Genomic DNA, 23,386 nt, shown 5'->3' on the forward strand with positions numbered 1-23,386 from the left:
GAACCTCTTAAAACGGTTATCCTGATTAAATTATTTGCGCTACTAACGGTTGTTTTGCAAACTTAACAGTTGAGAAGAAATATGTGTTATCAAATGTGAATATCAAACTAAGAATTTAAAGTATCTTAGATTTGTTTATGTTTTTATAGTGTACCGGTATCTGGTTTACAACCGTATTAAGTGTTTTAGGCTTACTAATTTGTATTACCATTGTGGAAACAAGTAATTCACACGGTTTCAGAATTCTTGTCAATGTATATAGCAATAACTAGGAACTTCTCAAATGTTTTATTTATATAAACTTTAAAAAAATGAAACTTATAAAAGGCATTGAAGATCATATCAAATCACTTCTTGAACTAAAAGTGATTATATTGTTTCTGAACGATACCTGGCTCTCAAGTAATGAAACTGTTGAAAAAAATCAGAGGATATAATCGTGTAAGTGGTTTTATAACCTTATTTCTTCTGCAATATATATAATTCCTTTCATGAATTATGTCTAAATTACATTTTAACGTGTAGTACCGGTACCATCAATCTCTTGTATGCTGCTGAATTTTGGGTGTTCATTTAGAAGTCATTAGGAAATGATTAGAAAAACCTTCAACAGTTTCAGAAAAGCCCCTAATTGTTTGTGTGACTGTAAGTTGACTATTATGATAATTTATTTCTACTTTTGTAGGAAACATTGAAAACCTAGAAAAGGCAAAAAATGTCAAACATTTGAAAAAAGGAACGGTTGAGATTGTGGAAACATGTCTGTTCTCTCAAGAAACTATCAGAAATGAAAATCCATTGATATGGAAGTTTCTGTTCAGAAAACTACAGACCACTTAAATCCGAGTAATGAATTTGAATCTCAGAAGTCTCTGTGAACAGAAAATGGTTAGTATACTTTTTTTTAGAATTTTTTTTTGGTTTTTATTAATTTAATGTTAACTAATTAATCGAATCGTAATTAATTTAACTTAATACAAGTTTGCGATTATAATGTTTAAAGCTCAAAAATTAGAAAACTGATTACTTCAAGTCAGTCAAGTTTAGTTTTCATTTTTTCTTTAGTCTTAGTCTTTTAAAGTAAAACTTGTGAGTTCAGTTAATTTTTTTTAACTGTTTTAAGGCATTCAAGAAAAAGTTGACGTACTGCATCTGAGAAGACTGATGGGACTCAAAAACTGTCGGATGATTTTATTTTTATGACGAATTGGGACATGAATATTGAGTGATTTATTTTTTATGTTTTAATGCAATTGTCGATTATATCGATTTATAAAAACTTCGTACATATAATCATATTTAAGTAACTAATTATGATTTTAAAGAAAATTCATTGTATTGGTATAAATTATCAATAAATTACCAATTCATATTTAGGGCAAATGTCTGTTACAACATCTTAAGAAGAAGCTGTTGCTTTCCAGTCTTTGATTAAAATTAAAAAATTAATGATAGAACTTTATCAGCAATGAAATTGCTTTAAATATGATGAAAGGTATCATTTTTGAAGTGCTGAGATGAGCATAACGATTTCTTCACACTGTACAAAGATGTCTTGCATTAAGAAAAGATGATCTATTTTAACTTATTCAAAGATGTATTATTCTTCAAACAACTATTCTAATAATGTAACTGATTTCCCTGAAAAGAATGATTACAATTATTGCTGAGGTGCGTAATCTGCTCGGGAACTTACTATAATAAGGCTGTTATCTTCCCATCTAAGCAAAACCCCCAGAGTGCTTCTAATTTACTAGGATTCCCTGAGCTTCTATCTTCTAAAAATTTCCTTGATATAGTATACCTGTCTCGAAAATAATCACCCTTCATCTATAGCTGGCAACTAGTGCACACCTACGAAGTTTTTTTTTAAAAAAAAGTGAAACAGTGGATTTTGGTAACATTCCTTATATTATTATTCATTAGAGATTTTTAAAAAAAATATATTTTGAGTCAGTTAATTGAATAATTTTACATTTTATATAGTTTTTGTGTAACATTGTACTCCTTATTTAGTTAAAACTAAAGACAGTGTTTAAAAATATTTAGAGAGGTGACAAAAAAACCGCTAATAATAAAGTCAGGAGGTTATTTAGTTTTGAGATTTGTTAAGTTTGATCTTCAAATAAAAAACAAAAAAGAATAACTTTTTTTTTATTTCACAATAACCCTTCTTTAAAAAGTAAAATAAACATTGAATAAAGCAGATGTTGGCTTAGTGCAAGAAGTAACGCTACTCACTTTTATACCATCATATGTTAAATGCGAACTAGTGTAGATAAATATGAGAATGCTGTCTTATGTGAAGAATTGCTGGTATGCTGTTTCTTCTGAATGGATCCACTGATGCAAGAAAAGAGAATTTATAAAGTCAAAAGGAGCTAATAGAACAACTCGTAATATTGATTGTGAAGATGGTTGTAAAATTTCAACCGCTTCTGCAACGTTTCACGTTAATTACGTGTTAGATTGCATTTTCACAGAACAATCCTTTCTGGAAAAGTACATTAAAAAAATCAATTTATTCTTTAGTGGATCACTAAATTGCCAACTTTAGGGAAAGTATATTTCTATTTTTTTTAAAAGGAGCTACCTATTATATTTCCTTGTGAATAATCTTATCTTGAACCCTTACAGAAGACATTATTAAAAAAAATAATTGCCTGCGAGCAATAGACTGTTGACCCATCCTTTATAATACAAGTTACTTATACGAAATAAAATGTTTGAATTCAGGCCTTGATTACTGGAAAAGTGTGATTTTTAGCTCAAAAAATCAATTACAGTTGTAGGGCTAAGTGTTACACATTAGGTCTTTTTAATGCATACAGCAATTTCAAGAAACAATGGTAAAAAGAGGAATACTGGCTTAGATTGAATTCAAAATACTAACTTGTTAATTTCAAATGTCCATTTACAAGAGCAGGGCTAAATATAACATCTAGTCACATTACAATTTATACCAGTTACAGAGCTAAGTTTTCTCTACAAACGATACGAAGAGAAATTGTAAATTGAAGGGGGTTTGTAATTTGAAAACCTCCAAAATTAAACCTTCTGTATTTCATAAACTATAACCATTAGAAACATGCAATTTTTACCATTTATAAAGGAAACTTTTCTCTACAATTCGGTAAATATTCATTAAAATCAGAACAATACAAACAGAGATATAAGGGTTTCAAATTTGAAGGAATTTTAAAACCACCAAACTTTAACCTTCTATATCTCATTACCTATTATTACCAAAACGATGCAATTTATGCCAGTTATAAAGGAAACTTTTCGCTACAATTCAGTAAAGAATTCATTAAATTCTGAACAATACAAATTGGTTAGAAATTTTAAGAAAATTACAAACCACCAAACCAGTAATAGAGCTAAGTTTTCTCTACAGTTCAGTACAAAATTCATTTAATACTGAACATTCCATTTTTTTCTGAACGTCCATTTTTCCAGGTGAAAAGTGGAATTGCTAGCTTAAATTCAATGAAAGAACTTGTTTTTTATTTCAAATATCCATTTATTAAATGTGGTTTTAATGCTACAGACCAGGACGTATTTTTTTTATCATACGACAAACAGAGGAAAAAGTAAGTAAGTAGATAAGTGGAATACTTGCATAGATTCAGGATAGAACTAATTTTCCATCTATAATAACTATTTATAAGATAGGTTTAGTTATAACAAACTATGACGTCCTCTTTTCGTAATGTAAGTTCAAAAAACAGTGGAAAAAGTCGAAATGCTGGCGTAGATTCAGTGAAAGAACTAATTTTTCGTCTCTAATGTCAATTAACAAGGGCAGGGCTTAAAGTAGCAAACTAGGTCGTCCTCTTTTCGTAATGTAAGTTCAAAAAACAGTGGAAAAAGTCGAAATGCTGGTGTAGATTCGGTGAAACAACTAATTTTCATCTCTAATGTCAATTTACAAGGGCAGGGCTAAAAGTAGCAAACTAGGTCGTCCTCTTTTCGTAATGTAAGTTCAAAAAACAGTGGAAAAAGTCGAAATGCTGGTGTAGATTCGGTGAAACAACTAATTTTCATCTCTAATGTCAATTTACAAGGGCAGGGCTAAAAGTAGCAAACTAGGTCGCCCACTTTTCGTAATGTAAGTTCAAAAAACAGTGGAAAAAGTCGAAATGCTGGTGTAGATTCGGTGAAACAACTAACTTTCATCTCTAATGTCAATTTACAAGGGCAGGGCTAAAAGTAGCAAACTAGGTCGTCCTCTTTTCGTAATGTAAGTTCAAAAAACAGTGGAAAAAGTCGAAATGCTGGCGTAGATTCAGTGAAAGAACTAATTTTTCGTCTCTAATGTCAATTAACAAGGGCAGGGCTTAAAGTAGCAAACTAGGTCGTCCTCTTTTCGTAATGTAAGTTCAAAAACCATTGGAAAAAGTCGAAATGCTGGTGTAGATTCGGTGAAAGAACTAATTTTCATCTCTAATGTCAATTTACAAGAGCAGGGCTAAAAGTAGCAAACTAGGTCGTCCTCTTTTCGTAATGTAAGTTCAAAAAACAGTGGAAAAAGTCGAAATGCTGGCATACATTTAGCGAATGAACTTGTTTTTTTAATCTGAAAAACTAGAGACCGTGGTTTTTATTCGTATTATCACAATATAATGTAACTGCAGGGTCCACTCGGAATGTCTTTTATTCCAATATGGTTCATATTTTTGAAAGCAAAGTTGAGCATTCTGCTTCCTTCATCTCGTTTACTTTAAATAAAAAATCCTAGTTACATTTTTCTGCTGCACAACATCTCTTTTTTCAATGATCTTTTCCCAACATTTTATCTCTTAAATTGCCTATATACAGTGCTTAGTAATGCGTAAGAAAATGAAATTAGTTTACGCAGCTAAGGTAAAATATTATATTGGGGAAACTGCTGATTAACGCCCAATTAAACGTTAAATGTAACAGAACAATTCTTTGATGGTTTCACGCATTAATGGATTCTTCAAACATGTTCAAACATGTTTCAAGGTAGACAGAACCCGGCTCATGACAGAAATGGAACACCTTTCGATCAGTGATGGAATTCAGTGAGTGACGCTCTACTTTCTTATTTGCCAATATTCTCCTAATGGTAGTATCCTAACCTAGTTATGGGTTTGTAGACACACAGTTCTATACCGGATGTACCAGTTGGTGTGTCAAGTAACTGACGTATGTATGTACGTACACGTTACCACTCATTTTAATCCATCACGTGTTTTCACGAAGTTCAATATGGAAAAATATATTATCTCTTATACAATTTGTACATTCAGATCTACGTATAGATGGCGCAGCATCAAACGTGAGCAGTTTTTCAATCAAACTTGGCAAAGTACATAAGAAATGTTTTTTATCTTTTCTATTTCCGGCTTAAGAGGAAGTATTGCGATTGCGTCTACTTTTAAAATGGAATTTACTTCGATAAAGTTTAAGCTTGTACGTGTGTGAGTGTGTAAATGAAAACATAGGATGAGTAAAAAAGAGGTCGTTTTCCTTTTCTGTTGTTTATGTGCCACCATTCCACATCTACATCAAAGCGGCAGGCTCCTAGAGCCTGGATATACGGTTACTGAACAAGCAAGCTTCTTTCTGCTCCTATCCTTCCTGGAAAGGCTATCGAAGGAGCTGAAGGCTAATCCCGTTTTAGCTCTACTGAATATCAATAGCTCCTGAATTCAGTTTCGGCAGGCCTTTTTAAGTTCTCATTACTAGCGGAGAATCTTAGAAGTGTGGGGCTCCAATCTCAAGACGATTCTATATGTACACAGATAGTTAGTTCCAAGACAGAGGAAGAAAAGTTAGCCGGCAAAGATTTTAGATTAAAAATAGAGTGGCTATAAGCTGAATCCTCTGCCACTCAAATGATCTGTTGTGATATCCCAATGTGACAATATTTTTCTGTAAAATATGATACGTTTTTGTTGCCGCTTGTGCACAGCAAAGAGTAAAGATTAGCTCAGTTGTTGGCGTATTCCATCCCGGGTTTCGAATCCTGCCGCTGGCCCTTTGATTTTTCTCTCCTTAGCAGAAACCACTCACTGTCTGGTGATGGACTGTGTTGTCTGTAAAAGGAAAAAAACTGCCCGGAAGCCGGCTGTGCACTAAAAAAAAAACTTCTGGCTCCAATGACACAAATGTTAACATTCCTTTAAAAAAGAAAAGAAAAAAAAAAGAAGTCGCAGGTAGCTTAAGAAAAGTTTTTATTTCTATTTTGGCCCCTCTAGAGACCCAACTTTTTCTAAGCCAACATAAAGCTCTACTTGACTGGAAGAATTTTTCAATTTTTTTGTGCTAGTTTCTCAAAAAGTTCTTACGATTTCCTTTAATCTTTGCCAGTACAAGTAGATCCAGAGCTTTTATTTGGGTTTCTCTGGAAAAATTTATTATTATTATTATTTTTAATGATTTAAGGCGCGTCAACATCTAAGGTTATTGGCGCCCGGAGCTTTTTTCAGTGCACTGCCGGCCTCCGGACAGTGTTCTCTCGTAACACTGTCCATCACCTGTGAGCTGTAAGAAGCTCCTAGGAAGAGAAAATCTAAGGGTCAGCAGCTGGATTCGAACCCGGGACTACTGCGTGGGAATCCAATACGATTGTTATTTATTAATTTATTTATTTTTATTTTTACAGGGCTGATCTGGAGAGAGAGATGAAAGTAGGAGAGATGTCGGCTTTTCTCTTTTGTCACTTCTTTGTAGTTTACCGTTTTACAAATTGTACGAGTTAAATATGGTTTTAAATTCTAAGTTTACATTAAATTTATAGATTAGAATTTTAATAAATGCAGTAATAAAGTTGTTTACATATTCACAAGTAGTTTTTTTTAGTTCAGATCCTTTTTAAAGCGGTGAAGAATGTATTCTTCTGTAGCTCCACACACAATTCATTCTATAATTTTGTAAAATACAAAATCTATTTTTAATTGTGCGGGAACGTTTGTTGAAATCCCAATTTTAAATAAAAATTTTCAACCAACAATGTCACCTATTTTGTTTATGATTGTATAGATCACGAGCGCCTAGAAATATAACTTATATATCAATTATTTTTCTAGAAAAATTTGACAGATCTATAGTTCTAAAGTTTTCCTATAAATTAACTTATCAATTTAAGATTATTGGGACCTGTAAATATTAATAGATATTTAATAGGTTTCGAAGTTTTGAGATTGTGTAGCAAATTTATAGACTTAGATATGAGAAAGTCGTGTGAGTAAACCATTACCATTCCGGAAGGAAGAGACAATGATTAAGACCAACTTCCTCTCTTTGGTCAATTAGTAATTGGCAGAATACATAGACCTCTTAAGCAATTGGAACATTATTACTATGGTTTGGATTAACTTTATATTTACACTTCATGTAAAGGGCTAAACTGTGTACCATAAAGGGAATTACTTTATTATCTTTGCGTTGGCGAGTTAACTGTGGAGGCGTATCTATGTATCTGTGAAAATATATATATATATATATTATATGTATATACCGTAGTGCAGACTTGCGCGCCCCAGTCCGTTGTCCCTTCAGCAAGCTTGCGTCGGCCCTTCCTCCGCAAAGTTTACCCCCTTTTTGGAAATAAGGGCTCAGTCGTTCGCGGCAACTCATCGCCCAAACCACTGTGAGTACACAAACCTACGACAAAATTTTCTTCTTATTTTTACGTAATAATATTTTTTTTTGTAGCTTTTGATTTTTTATAAAAAATAATTTTTGATAAAAATTTACTCTTTTTATTATTCTAAAAATGATAATAAGTTAATTTAAAATTTAACAATAAATTATTCAAAATTGTTTTAAACTTAAAAATGTTTTTAATTTTTATAAAAAAGTGTTCTTAGATTCAATTTAATCAAACAGATTTTTAATTTATTTTTTATTGTATTAATAATGTCAAATTAATATAATTTACATATTTCTTTATTAATAATAAATATTCCTTTTTTTTCCATCCTAACTGCTTGGTGAGTTTATTCAGCCGTCTTGTTATTTTTTATCTAGTTATTTCTGCTTCGTATCTATCGTCGGTTCTCCTTATTTTCCTTCGTAATGAACGAACCAAAAAAAAAATTGTTTTTAAATATTTAATTTGTAATTTTTCAACGGCAAAGCCATCAAATTCTACAGTAAGTAAATATGTTGATCTACGAGGTGAGAGAGGAGATTTATATGAGGTGACTTACCCTCAAGTGATATTTAATTACTGAGCTCTGGCGCTGAGAAAAATCATGACGCCTTAGACACTGATTAGAACTGTCGGAGAGAGGGAGAAATGAATGCTGATGAAGTGCAGGGTTCGGATGGACCAGTTGTATGAAGAATGAAATTTTTTTCAGCAACATGTATTCATCAACATCCTTACTGAATGGTTACGTTTGAGTGATTTTGGATTATTCCATAGTTCAGTGAAGATTTTGTTTACTGCAATGATTATAGAAGATAAATATCGGAATGTTCAACCAGGCTCTACTATTTTTTTTTTTTATTTTGCAACTCCCAATCAATGTGCTATTCTTTGGCCTACAACGTGTGTTAAGTGGAGCACTAGTGAGTAGAACGTTTCTTCAGATTTTTGTCGTTTAGAGTCTTGTTACTTGCTTCAGTGTTAAGTTCTAGGTATGTGCCAGTGACCATCGCAAGGAAGTGCAGTCTGATCTAGATCAACAGCACCAATTTATCCCATTAAAGAGCATTTAAAACAGAAATTTATAATTTAATTTTTGGATTTCTATTTAAAAATCTAGGTAAATTATGTTCTACTAATCTTTAAATTCTCACAGATTCCTAGAAAATAGCCTTGAAATTGAGGTCCCTTGAGTCAGAAAAAGTCCGCCCCATTGTAACTATAAGTATAGTCACTAAATAGTCATGGAAAGTTCAAATTTGATATTTCCCACTCTGAATAGAATAGATTTTTCTAGCAAACTTTTGTTTTAAAAAAAAGTGTTATATCCCTCTCTACCCCTCTCCTTAGAAGTGCACTCTCAATGTTTCGTAGAAAATATACAAATTAGAAACCCCATTAAGTTAAAATCTTCTTTTTTTAGTTTTTCAAAACAACGCTAAGAACCAATGTTGTTTTAGTATGTCCTATTTATCGGTTTGAATAAAATACTAACATCCTTAAGTTGATTTCCTTTAACCGTTTCATTTAAATTCTTTATAAGGAGGGTAGAGTTCATTATTAGAAACAAGTAAGGAATGAATGAATAAAATCTAGAGCGATAAACACATGGCTGCTTTTAAATTCTATTAAAATTTTAGTAGGGAGTGAATACTCCAAAACAACAGCAGTTTTCTTGGATTAACTAAAAGGAGGCTCAGGGAAACTAGAGCACACAATTTCCCCGGTATCTCTCCTTAGTGTAGTTAGGCTAAGTTTTAAGAATATTTAGTAAGCTGAAAAGAACCATTGGTTTTTTTTTTATACTGAAAAGTGGCAGAAAACTGATAAAATTCAGTCTGATTTTCAGTAGATCATAGCGGTCGATTTTCTGTTCTTATTAATGATTGGGACTAGTTAAATAAATATTGGAATTTAATTGAATTTGGATTATTTATCTGTTCAAAACAAGAAGCTTATGTGAATTACTCATCCAATTTTGTCTTACAACTATTTGGCTTACATATTTAAATCCTTACAAATATTTTGCAAGCGAGGCAAACAATGGATTGCAATGGCACATTATTAGAAGAATACTGTCTCTTACTGCTTCCTTCAGAACTGTCCTTTTTTATATTTTATTTACTCAGTAATGCTTTAAACTAAATGGTTGCAATTAAAATAACAGTTTAATATCAATTCAATAGTATAATGAATATTTTTAAACCCTTGGGGCTGATGATCAGTTGCCATTTTTTTCTATAAACCGGCTTGAATTTTGCCACATAGACTTCAATAATCAATTGAACAAACAATCAATATAGGGTGTACATATATGCTTAAAACTTATTTTAAGTAATTATCTTTTATTATAAATTATAGATAAAACTATTGGAATTTTCTAAAGGTTAAGGTATACCTTAAGATAACTAAATGTTCCATTTTATCGAATGGAGGATACTCGGATTCCCAAAAGTGCCATGGAGACAACAGTGGCTGGAAGAAGCCCCCCTGGGAAGAAGAATCATCCCCTGGGAACATTACCTCCAAAGTGTCCCTGACAAATAAGGGTATGGAATTGTCTTAGGCTAAGAGAATGGTTAGGGATAGAGAGAACTGGCGCATCTGACGATAATGCCTAATAAGTCATGCTGCTTGTAGTGAAATCATACTTTAGCATTGTGAAATAGTAATGCCTCTAAGTGAGCTTTAGTGTTGTGTGAATTGTTTTACTCTTCAGACTGATCGAGACCCCAACCTTCAGTTAAAAATTTATCTAAGTGTTGTTATATTAAATAAGTCCATCAAGAAATTATTGATTGGCAAAATGACTGTATTGTGAATTATTATTTTAAATCATGTACTAATTTGTTTTTTAAAAAGCTTTTTAATCATTTCAGCTCTTTTCAATGTAGTGTAACAAGGAGTTCAAGAATTCAGTAATGTGAATTATTAATTACTGATAATATAAAGGAACTATCTACCCACCTCTCCAAAATATTACAACAAACAATCAGCTAGGATGTAACATTAGTCTGCGATTTTAAGCTGATATACTTTACCATTAAAAAAGTAAAGCTTACCTGTTTAATCCTTAAAGTGTAATCCATTGTTAAGCAATCGACTCAACCCACTTTTGTTCCAGCAATTCAAGTCATCTTTAGTACTGTGAACATTCCTTCGAAACAAAGAATATTAGTACAACTTGCTTTCCCGACATTATCCCTTATAAAAATTTTGATTACATAAAAAATGAACCATGAATCGAACTCAGTAGTAGTTCGAACAAGCAAGGTCTGAGCAATAAGAGCACAATGAGTTAGAAATTCAAAATACAACTCAATTTTTTTGAGGCTGTATGATGCAAATTAAATCTTCATGCTGCACTTAATAAAAAAACATAAATTTTAGTATCCTCTGTTTAAAGAAGGGGTACTTTGAACAGCATGAAGTACTTCAATGTGATAGCTCGCCCTTTGAAACTGAAACTCGAAGCGGTTCCTCTTTTATTAATGTTCCACCACTTAAATGGAAGATTAAAAAAAAAAAGAATCGACTCTTGTTACACCTTATTATATAATATTTAAATAATTATGTATTCCAGAATCAGATTCGGAAAATTCATAAATAAAAATTTCATGATTGTGGCAAATCTCAGCATCAATTTGGTAATTAATTAGAATGATGGAACAATTACTTATTCATTTTACCATAAATAGAACTTTGCAGAAAAGCTAATTGATAAAAAGATCTTGTTTAAATTAACCACTAAAATTAATTGTTTCAGTAACAAACTAAAATGTACCAATTAAAATGAAAACAAATATTTGGTTATTCAAATAACCAAATATTTGTTGATATTACTCGCACATATGTGAAATGGTAATGATAGAGGGGCATCTCTAACATCAATATTAATGAGAGGAGATAGGAGTGGGATAATCTAAAAGAAACGGGAAGGGGATTCGATCGGAAAACAAATTAAGTGAAGTGTATTTGATGGTACTCGCGGAGGAAGTTAGGCTACATGTGGAAAATCAGGGATGGCCAACTTGCGACAACCCTCCCTCTGCCAACAAATCGAGGCTACTACATATTCTGTTAGTGACAGTTCGACTATCTAAATTCTAAGACCAACTAACTCTGTCTACATCAGTGACGTACTATGGCGCCAATAAATTTCTTTTATGTCTGCTTAAATCGTCCTCTGTGAACAGTGTAGCAACTAGAGCTCTGAGTAGGACGTTCTTCTTAGAGAACGATTGGATAAATAATATAGAAACAATTATCTGCCGTCTGCTAAAGATAGCAATTTATATAATGAAGTACTTCTCCTTTATCAACCATTTTATTTCAATGCTTGATGTAAATCTCTCTCTCTTAGTATTAATTTAGTAAAGAAAATTAAACTTACGTTCCATTTTAGCAGAAAAACCTTCTTTGGCGGATAAGTTAGTTAGGCTCACTGAATAGGAGGGTCCTGTAGTAAGCTTCTTCGATATTGCTCATTGGTGTCTTCTTTATTGACAAACGACTCAGCCAGCGTAAGAAGATTTAAAAGAGAAATCCTGCTGTAGTACTTTTTCGAACTACCAAGGCAGACCAAATTCTAAAACCTTAAGCTTCACAAACTTCCACGTTTACAACAATTGCCGTACGGACTGCTCAAGTTTGCCCATTTATCTATTGACAACTTTCTCTGGCTCATAATATACAACTTCTTCCTTAAGATCTTTGTAAGCAAAGCTCACCACAAAGCTTGCTACCAATGGGCTACATCTGTACCAACAACAATATTAAGCATTCCACAATAGGAGCCTCTCCTTTCCTAGGTAAATAATCAGTTCCGTAGAAAAACATTTTTTTTCCAAGTTTTTTCGACCAACCATTTCATTCTAGAACATTCTGACCAGTTCCTAAATTTCATTTGAACAATTTAAAGAATTTAAAAGTCTATCAACCCTCATTTGACTTTTACAATAATAGATAAGCCTTCACCATATTTTAAACACGTCCAAATAAATTGTCAACTGCCAAGAAAATTTCAAAAAAACGCAGAAAAGGGATTCTTGATCTTTCAGACATTCTGCACATAAAGTTTAGAATTAGCACTAACTAACAAAGATGTTACTATTTTCCAATTTTTTCTGAACTTCTACATTCAAAACAAGCAAACTTATACTGTACTATCCAATCCAGGCTTAGAAATAAAAAGATAGAAGGAAAAACTAAGAAGTTCTAGTAAACCTAGCAAAGATTATCAGTTTTTTCTCTTATACCTGACCATCCACTTATGAAACTAAAAGAACTAATTATTGTGTATAATAGATTAGCTAAGTTCTTACTATTCTCCTGGAACTTTACATCCAAAACTAGCTAACCGTGGCAAAATCTAGACCTGGCAAAAAAAGTAGAATGTAACAAGGAGATAATAAGCAAAATTCCTATATTTTCTACTGATTCCTATTATTTTCTGAATCTCTACATCAAAAACTAACGAATGAAAGAAACTAACAAATATCTAGTAAAACTAATCAAGATATTCCATTTTTCTGAACTTTTTAAAGAGCCCTGACACCAGAATGGAATTTTAGATGCAGAAAATAAAGAAATTGTAAAATAAAGAATGATTTCTAAGTTTCTCCCATTTTCAGAATCACTACATCCAAAACTAGCCGACCTAATGTGTATGTTATAGCTCTGGCATAAGAATGAAAAGCCAGAAGTAGAAAATAAGGAAATTATAGCAATACAAGGAAAGATTTCTATGTTTTCTTCATTAATATTAACTACTACATCCAAAACTAGCCGACCTAATGTGTATGTTATAGCTGTGGCATAAGAATGAAAAGCCAGAAGTAGAAAATAAGGAAATTATAGTAACACAAGGAAAGATTTCTATGTTTTCTTTATTTATCTGAACTACTACATCCAAAACTAGCCGACCTAATGTGTATGTTATAGCTCTGGCATAAGAATGAAAAGCCAGAAGTAGAAAATAAGGAAATTATAGTAACACAAGGAAAGATTTCTATGTTTTCATTTATCTGAACTACTACATCCAAAACTAGCCGACCTAATGTGTATGTTATAGCTCTGGCATAAGAATGAAACGCCAGAAGTAGAAAATAAGGAAATTATAGCAATACAAGGAAAGATTTCTATGTTTTCTTCATTTATCTGAACTACTACATCCAAAACTAGCCGACCTAATGTGTATGTTATAGCTCTGGCATAAGAATGAAAAGCCAGAAGTAGAAAATAAGGAAATTATAGCAATACAAGGAAAGATTTCTATGTTTTCTTCATTAATATTAACTACTACATCCAAAACTAGCCGACCTAATGTGTATGTTATAGCTCTGGCATAAGAATGAAAAGCCAGAAGTAGAAAATAAGGAAATTATAGTAACACAAGGAAAGATTTCTATGTTTTCTTCATTAATATTAACTACTACATCAAAAACTAGCCGACCTAATGTGTATGTTATAGCTCTGGCATAAGAATGAAACGCCAGAAGTAGAAAATAAGGAAATTATAGTAACACAAGGAAAGATTTCACCCTAGTTGTAACATCATGTACGGAACGGTATAGTATTGTAGTTTCCATTTACGGAAAAAACTTTTTTCATTGACCTAACTATCTCAAATTCCCTTATATTTCCTTCACCAAACGTATCATTTTTAGTTGATCTAATGGCGTACTTAAGCTGAAATGTCAGTTTGGCTTGGAATTTTTCCTCAATTAATAGTTTGGTTAAGAGGGAATGTGTCGCGATCTATCAACATTATTATTAAATTTACTTTTTTATTATTAATTTTCTAAGTTATTATATCATTCAATTATATTCTAAATTAGGGTAAGAAATAGTCATGTGAGTGTTAATACGATATTCTTTTCATGAGAAAGTATAATGTGACTTTGAAGATTGGCGAAAACTGTTCAAAAACGATTTTAACTTATGAAAAATCTCTTGAAAATTGAGAATGATTTTTTTTGTGAATAATTTGTTTGCATTTTGTCTCAAAATCTAAGTAAGATTAATATTACTTCTAAAATAACAAAATGAAGTTAATAAAATGTGAGAAAATTATAAAAGATTTAGAAAAATACATGAAAGGTATGGAAGCACCATTGTTAACGCTTTGGTCCAGCCATGACTTGTTCGCATTGGTCGGGGCGTGACTACACTAGAGTGGGCGTGATTACACTAGAGGTGGGCATGTCCCGCCCACAGTCTGCTACCTTACTGCACTGTGATTGGCCACTACTTTAAGCTCAATAATTTCAATGAAATAATTAATTTAAATTTTTTTTTTCAACATTTCTCCCATAGGTATTTGATAAACTTTTGAATAAAACAAGAAAAAAAAAATCACTTTAAAAATAAGATAAATAATATTTCTCTTGGGACACTACTTAATGTTTTATGCAACTATTGTTAACAGAAACAAGAAAGTTGAAAATTAGTATTGTTTTATCGTTAAATTGATAAAAGAGAAATGGGCTAGTAAGCCGCCATTAAATAGGAGGTAAGCTTACTTTACACTCCTTTCGGTGGAGAACTCTAGTGGCAATTTCTGTAAACATAAATGCAATTTCTACATTGACATACTTAATATATATACACATTTAAACACGCTGATGACTCATTAGACTTATATAGAACCAACTTACACGCTAATTTAACCATGTAGACGACTCACTAGACTTATATAGGACTAACTTACACTCACATTTAACCATGCTGATGACTCACTAGACTTAAAAAGGACCATCCTACACGCTAATTTAACCATGTAGACGTCTCACTAGATTTATATAGGACTAACTTACACTCAAATTTAACCATACTGACGACTCATTAGACTTATATAGGACTAACTTACACTCACATTTAACCATGCTGATGACTCACTAGCCTTATAGAGGACTAACTTACACTCACATTTAACCATGCTGATGATTCATTAGCCTTATAGAGGACTAACTTACACTCACATTTAACCATGCTGATGACTCACTAGCCTTATAGAGGACTAACTTACACTCACATTTAACCATGCTGATGACTCATTAGAGTCTCATTAGAGTCATAGAGGACTAACTTACACTCACATTTAACCATGCTGATGACTCACTAGACTTATATAGGTCCACCTTACACTCATTCAACTTATTTATTACCGCATTACCTTTAACCTATTTAATGAATTAGTCCTTTTTTTTTTTGTAAATCAATGTGCTACGCATTTCCATGATAGTGGTGCTTCTTCTTTTTGACCTTTGCTATTTCTTTCTGGTGAACCAAGTTTTGTAGGACGTTCCTGAACTACGAAGATCCCTCGTTAGGCTACATTACTCAGTTAATTACTAAGTGAATGAATAGAAAAAGATCGACCCTAGTTGTATCAGGCAGGGTTGTTCTGTATTGTGGTTCTTATTAATAGAAAACACTGTTTCTCTGCCCAAAGTAGCTCACATTTCCTTATTTTTCCATCGATTTTAACAGTGTGTGTATAGAAAAAGATCGACCCTTGTTGTAACATCCAGGGCAGTTCTGTATTGTGGTTCTTATTAATGGAAAACACTGTTTCTCTGCCCAAAGTAGCTCACATTTCCTTATTTTTCCATCGATTTTAACAGTGTGTGTATAGAAAAAGATCGACCCTAGTTGTAACAGGCAGGGTTGTTCTGTATTGTGGTTCTTATTAATGGAAAACACTGTTTCTCTGCCCAAACTGGCTCGCATTTCCTTATTTCTCCATCGATTTTAACAGTGTGTGTATAGAAAAAGATCGACCCTAGTTGTATCAGGCAGGGTTGTTCTGTATTGTGGTTCTTATTAATGGAAAACACCGTTTCTCTGCCCAAACTGGCTCGCATTTCCTTATTTCTCCATCGATTTTAACAGTGTGTGTATAGAAAAATATCCAGCCTAGTTGTAACACCAAAGGCAGTTCTGTATTGTGGTTCTTATTAATAGAAAACACTGTTTCTCTGCCCAAAGTAGCTCACATTTCCTTATTTTTCCATCGATTTTAACAGTGTGTGTATAGAAAAAGATCCACCCTAGTTGTATCAGGCAGGGTTGACCTGTATTGTGGTTCTTATTAATGGAAAACACCGTTTCTCTGCCCAAACTGGCTCGCATTTCCTTATTTCTCCATCGATTTTAACAGTGTGTGTATAGAAAAATATCCAGCCTAGTTGTAACACCAAACGCAGTTCTGTATTGTGGTTCTTATTAATTGAAAACACTGTTTCTCTGCCCAAAGTAGCTCACATTTCCTTTGTTTTTAACAGTGTGTTAATAGAAAAAGATCCACCCTAGTTGTTACATCCAGGGCTGTTCTGTATTTTTGTTCTCATTAACGGAAAACACCACTTTTCTGACCATACTAGCCTATATTTCTTTACATTTTCCTCTATCTTAGCAATGAGAGAATAGAACATAGAATAGAACACTTGTTTTAACATCTAGTGCAGTAACTGTATAAAATTATTATCGGTGAACTTTAGTAGTAAAAAAATTAAATCTATACATTGTTATTCATGACTTTATTTTGAAAAACATTGAGGTAGAAAAACAAGGAATTGGCGTTCTACGCAGAATAATGTATTTGTATTTGATTGCTGTATGGAGAAAATTCTGTTTATACAATCTTCATTTATGCAAACTGTAATTGAATACTTTTTAATCCTTTTGCAATAATACGCCCATTGTCCCTAATTTATTCAACTAGCATTTTCCTGCCTGTACTACAACCTCCTCCACATCTCTCTGTGAGTTTTAATATTTGCCAGTTTTTATAAAGGGTCCATTAGTGAAATGAATCCAAAATATAACATTATTTACGATTTTTTAGCTTGTTCAGGTTGGACAAATATTTTATCTTTTTTTGTGAAAAATCAATTAACAACTGAATGAAAAAGGAAAAACCTTTTTCTTCTCTTTTTGTTCCCCCTTTTGTACCTTTGGATGAAAAAGTTTTTACGGATGTTAAACGTTACAAAGTCAATAGAAGTCGATTGTGATATCAAATTCAAATTGAAAAAATTATTTTTTGTATATCACAATGGGATAATCCAAGGGAAAAACCATTTTACAGAATTATTTATTCTTGTATTCCATGCATTCTGTTCGTCTTTGTGCGCACCCTACTCATATGTGGTTATGTTCTTTCTATTGCAACATTTATTGGAAACCATCACATAACTTTCTTTTACTACGATTTGAGGTAATTTATTTTCGAAAATTACGCTTGGAATTGACCTAAGATCATTGTCCGCCAGAGCAAATGACAATTTTTAACTTATACCTCATTCATATAAATCAATGGAACTATTTTAAATTGGTTAAACTCATTCTGTTCTAATTAATTATGATAGAATAATGATGATAGATGCTCTGTCAATGATACTTCTTACAAAAATAGTTAGCCTTTGCGCCACACAAATCATTGGCGTATCGAGTAAAGGACATTTGCACCTCCTTAGTGTAGATAATGGATCTGTGACAGAGAAGACACGTAAACATTAGAAGTTTTGGTCACTTTTCCTTTCAATGTAAAGAGGAAGGAGACCATGTTACTGTGGAATTAAAGTCTAGGTTTTTGCAAAGTGCCTCAACTAGGACACCCTGGAATTCCTACAGTGCATATTATTTCATTGATTATCTGGAGTACTAAGGATACGTTTAAGAACTATTAATCTCCTTAACAAAAACTTACAGTTTAAAAAGTTAAGTATAAGGGTTGATTAAACGCCAAAAGGTACACAAATCAGCAAGTACCCAACATTTCATTCAAGCTTAGTTGATATAATTTAAGTAATTTTGCTGCATTAACTTTTCCTTCACATTTTTTAGAATTTATTAGATGTCACAGACCCTTATGCTGGCCAGTTCGTTCATAATATTATTTGGTTATACTTATGATAAAATGTATATTATATCTTCGTTTTTAAATAGGTACTTTATTTTAACTCTATTCCAAATAATTATTATTCTTCTGATTTATCTTTAATATGCCCTTTATTCTGAAGTTGTCACATCTTATACATGCATGTTAAAGTAGAAAAAGACAAAGTTAGAGTCGGCTACTGTTTAAATTTGAATCACGGAGGATTTAAAACAATATTTCAGACTTGAATTCGTCTAACCGAAATATTCGTGAGCACAAATAACACACAGTTAATAACAAGTATATTATTCAACAATTATTCATTTCTCAATTGTAATTTAATTTTACTTACAGTAAAATACTGGAATAATTATCTGTCCTAAAAGTATGCAATACTTATTTATTTTATATTACATAACATATATATAACATTGTGAGAAGAACAGCTACATTGAGAGTGTGATTGAAGAAAACTATATTATTTTCTATAAAGGCAGATAATTATTACCTATTATTATAAACGTTTGACTACTACATAAAGTAACAATTACTTTAATCGAAGAATGAACTTAAACAGACGATTTTTATTAAAAATAAAATAATCGAAATCATTGATGTATGTTGGTGTAAGCATTTTTTTAAAAAAGTTTTTAAATTTTGTAGCCTCGTAATTTTTTTTATTTTTTATAACGTTTTCTTTTTAACCTGTAATTAATAGTTTGATTATTATAGATTAATAGATATTACAGTCAATCTACAGTGCTACTTGAACAAATTTTTTGTAGATGAAAATGGCCAGCATAAGGTTCTGTGACATCTAATAAATTCTAAAAAATGTGAAGGAAAAGTTAATGCAGCAAAATTACTTAAATTATATCAACTAAGCTTGAATGAAATGTTGGGTACTTGCTGATTTGTGTACCTTTTGGCGTTTAATCAACCCTTATACTTAACTTTTTAAACTGTAAGTTTTTGTTAAGGAGATTTTTGTACCTTTTGGATAGATTTTCATTTTTGTCTATTTTGCTAAGTTACATATCTGCTTTACTGTTTTTTTTAAATTTGGAATAAGCAATTCTAACATTATAACCTGATAAGGTGTTAAGTAGGAACCGTAACTACCACTGGAGAGATCTTTTTAAAGAATGATTATAGTTGCGGTCCCCAAACCATCCTCAATAACAATTTTTTTGAGAAAGCCTTTTTATATAAAATAGGAAGGTATTTGTACGTAAAAAGCAAATTTAAACTGCGATTTCAGACCTTCCTTTTAAGAGAAGTAAGAAAAATAAACGGGCGATTACAGTACTTCTCCCTAAAAGGCAAAGAGGCAAAGATTTTGAATCGAACGACAATTCATTAATGTAAATAGGTTCACCCATTGATAATTTTAACGATTTCAGTACTTCCTCTTAGTAGGTGTAAGAGCATGATGGCACTTCACAGCCATGTAGAGGAGCTTTAATCACTTCTTCGTGATAAATTTTATCAAAATCGGACAAAGCGTTATAGAAATATTGGTAATAATAGTTTTAGAAACGGCCTTACTTGGGTGGGGCAAACTCCCCTCCATATGAGGCGTAGCGACGAGACTTTTAAAGTGCAAATCTGTACAAAATTTCGATTCGAATGACACTTCATTCATGAAAATCAGTTCACTTGTCGATAATTTGAAACGATTGCTATACTTCCCCTTAACTAGTGTAAGAGCAGATCGCCGCTTTAATGTTACGTAGGGGAGCCCTAACTCTATCATCCTACCAAATTTTATTAAAATCGGGCTAAGATTTACAGAGTAATTAGTAATAATAATTTTGAAGGGGGCCTTACATAAAGGGGGCTAACTCCTCTCTAATTCGGTGTACAGCGTCGAGACCCCCAAAAGGCACATCTACATAAAATTCCGAATCGAATGTCACCTCATTCATGAAAATCGGTTCTCGCGTTTAGGCGCTACGTAGTTTACAAAAAAGGTAACAACAACAACAAGAAGAAGAAGAAGAAGAACAACAATTTCTGAAAATGCCGTTTTTGCTCATTTTCGGCAACTTTTTTCTCAAAATCTATTAGGTCTGGGGGGTTGCAAAAAAATTACAGTTATAAAGGAGGGTTTGCCCTATATTTTAAAGAAAATTTGGGAATTTTATCTTTTATAGAAAAAGAGAAAAAAATTGTCAAAGTTGGGTGTTTTTTAACGTTACGCTTTTTCGTGCACTTTTTGACGATCAATCCTTATACAACTGTCCTACCGGACAGTTTTAATATTATATCCAGGATAATCATTGAATCGTTGTCTAATTGATTCTTATTTACAAAACTATTTTCAGTAACAATTCTTTTGAGGGATACGTCCTTTTGAGAAATTATTACCTAATAGAAATTTCAGGCTGACAACACGAACTCTCCTTTAACTGAATTCCCAGGTTGTCATACTTATCAAAGACCCTGAGTATTAGGGAATTACCAGACTAGAATTGTTGATTAGAATGTTCGGGTTTTTGTGTATTCACAGACGGACGTTGATTACATTACTATTTCCATCTGTTTGCTACTTTATCCAAAACCCTACATGCAAATAAATCTATCTATCTATCTATCTCACTCCTCGTCGAAGATTGTCCGGAAGAGAAGTTGTATAAAAGAAGGAGAGAGAGAGAGAGAGATTGTTTTAGTTTTAGTTTAAACAACAAAAGGAGTTTAAACAAGGCTACAAAAAAAAATCACAAAATTTGGAAGTGGGAATCTGTTGAAGATTGGTTAACATTTCTGCAAAGTTTCACTCCCTAATTCCAAGTTGGTACAATGTGATGTTAAATCATATTATGCTTTGCGACCTCAGTTATTGTTTTTTCAAGGCGTCTGAGAAGAAGATTAAAAAGTTAGTTAAAGGGAAGCACTTTTGAGTGTCGTGTGAGGATTCTAAAATAGTAGTTTGTAAAGGTCGAGACACAATTTACAGTTAGCGTGAGATTGTTTCAGTGAAGATAACTTTTTCTTTTATTTTTTTTACCAAGTGTTCAAACTATAAATGTGGATTGGTCTGTGTAGATTTTACTCTCTATTTTGTCAGCTTTGATTCTAATATAATTGAACCGGAGATTTGGAGAAAAGTTTAGAAAGTACAAGATTTCTATAAGATTTTTTTTGGGTACATCAGCAAAAGTATATTGGTTATAGAAAAGTACTAGAAATCCTTTCTTGTGGTAACTCTACAAGTATAAAGGTAAACCTGTGAGATAGATGATCTTTAAATACATGAAAGAAAAACGATATATAAGAAGATCCGCTCAAGGAAAGTGGAAATGTTGTCTAGGCTATATGCTGGTTGAATGAAATATCCACAAAGAAATATAAATTGTGATGGTCATGCACAATTTCTTGAGAGAGAGAATCGACACTATACAATCGACAATTTTTTTTCGTGGTGAAGACAGCAGCTATTGGTTTGTAGGATTTAGAGAGATGAATTGAATACTAAGGACTTGGAAACAAATGTATTGAGGTAAATCTCCTGAACTAGGATAAGTAATGAAATTACTTTTAGCAGTGACTGGTGTAGCCTTAGAGAGAAAGAAACATATTAGTAACAAAGTATGACGAAATATAATATTTTTGATGTCATAAAAATACGTAGCTCCAAATTTTACCTGTAAAGGATTGGCACATTTATTTTTTTATCATTTAGCCAAGTAGAATTGATTTGACCTTAACACGTGTATTTTCGATATGTTCATAATACTTCCTTTTATTTAGAGAATTTCCCTTAGTAATTAATAATAATTATTAATTACTAATTGATGTTGATGTTATGAAAGTCGTGGCGCAAGATCTCCTGAGTATCTCTATTATCACATTAATAAATATTACCCAAAGCCTTGCCCTAGAATTTTAACTCATGCCTACAATATATCTTTGCGCTGATTTTATCCTTCGTATTATAGATGTTTACTATTTATACCTAGTCGGCTTCAGACATTCATTCATCGTCAGAGATTAAATCAGTTTAGTGTAGAGAATTCTGTTTCAACAATGTTTTCATCTAATTTCCGATATTAACTCCCAGCTACTGAGGGACATGGCTACATTTTCAACAATACATCTTTAGCTTTGCGGCGTTGGTTAGCTTATATCCGCTTAAATCCGCTAATATCCGAAGTACCTTCACCCATCCACCCACTATACAAAACCACAAGAATTCATTCTCCAGGTAAACACATTTTCAAATATTTGAAATTCCTATTCAAACTTCTGGAATGATCTTAACAAGTCCAGTTAAATGATGTAGCTTGAACAAGTTATGCAATCCAATTATTCCACAAGTAATAAAGGTGCTCAGTATAATTTATAAAGTTTATTTCACTTCAGTTTATAACAATATCCACAATTTGGTTACTTAGTAACTACGTATAAAAGTTTTCTTACCTTCTAGTACGATGATAATATATGTTATGTAGAGATTTTCGATTTTAAGTTACCACAGAAAATAATAGATTGGAGTATTGTCAGGAGAAAGTAAAATTGATCAAAGAGTTTGTGTGTTTGTATGTGCATAACTAAAAAACTTATTTTATTAAATAAATGTTATTGTTTTTATTTTACTGTTTTTAAAATGCCTAAAATATGGCAGAGATAAAGATATTCCTGTCTCTATATTACAGTTTTTTTTTGTAAGTTAGAATGTCTAACCGAAGTTACAAGTCAGAAGATAAATCAGTTCCCTGGAGGTTGGTTCTAATCAGAACAGCATTCTTCTAACGTAACTCAGAAATATTTTCATCTGAATTTCGACATAATGTACGTTCAGCTATTGATTTTGGTTTATCTTATTTTTTTATTGATTAATTTGGAACGCCGAGAGAAGTTGTTACTTTAACAGC

The 23,386-nt window shown here is 32.1% G+C and overlaps 1 protein-coding gene and 1 long non-coding RNA gene across 2 annotated transcripts in view; both read left to right on the forward strand.

Annotated features, from left to right (window-relative positions):
• The first annotated feature begins 68 nt into the window (after positions 1-68).
• LOC141451683 (uncharacterized) lies at positions 69-2,146 on the forward strand. Its single transcript, XR_012456998.1, has 3 exons — positions 69-441; positions 686-888; positions 1,124-2,146. It is a non-coding gene; the product is annotated as an uncharacterized lncRNA (long non-coding RNA).
• A 5,407-nt stretch (positions 2,147-7,553) lies between these two features.
• LOC141451684 (metabotropic glutamate receptor-like) overlaps positions 7,554-23,386 on the forward strand; it is a 97,462-nt gene continuing 81,629 nt past the window's right edge. The window contains exon 1 of the mRNA XM_074123188.1: positions 7,554-7,621. The gene's annotated coding sequence lies outside the window, so the exon portion shown is untranslated. The remainder of the gene's footprint in view (positions 7,622-23,386) is intronic.

The sequence above is a fragment of the Rhodnius prolixus genome, unplaced genomic scaffold, assembly GCF_049639745.1.
Source record: "Rhodnius prolixus isolate KJV_2025 unplaced genomic scaffold, Rpr scaffold_14, whole genome shotgun sequence".
NCBI classification, from domain to species: domain Eukaryota; kingdom Metazoa; phylum Arthropoda; class Insecta; order Hemiptera; family Reduviidae; genus Rhodnius; species Rhodnius prolixus.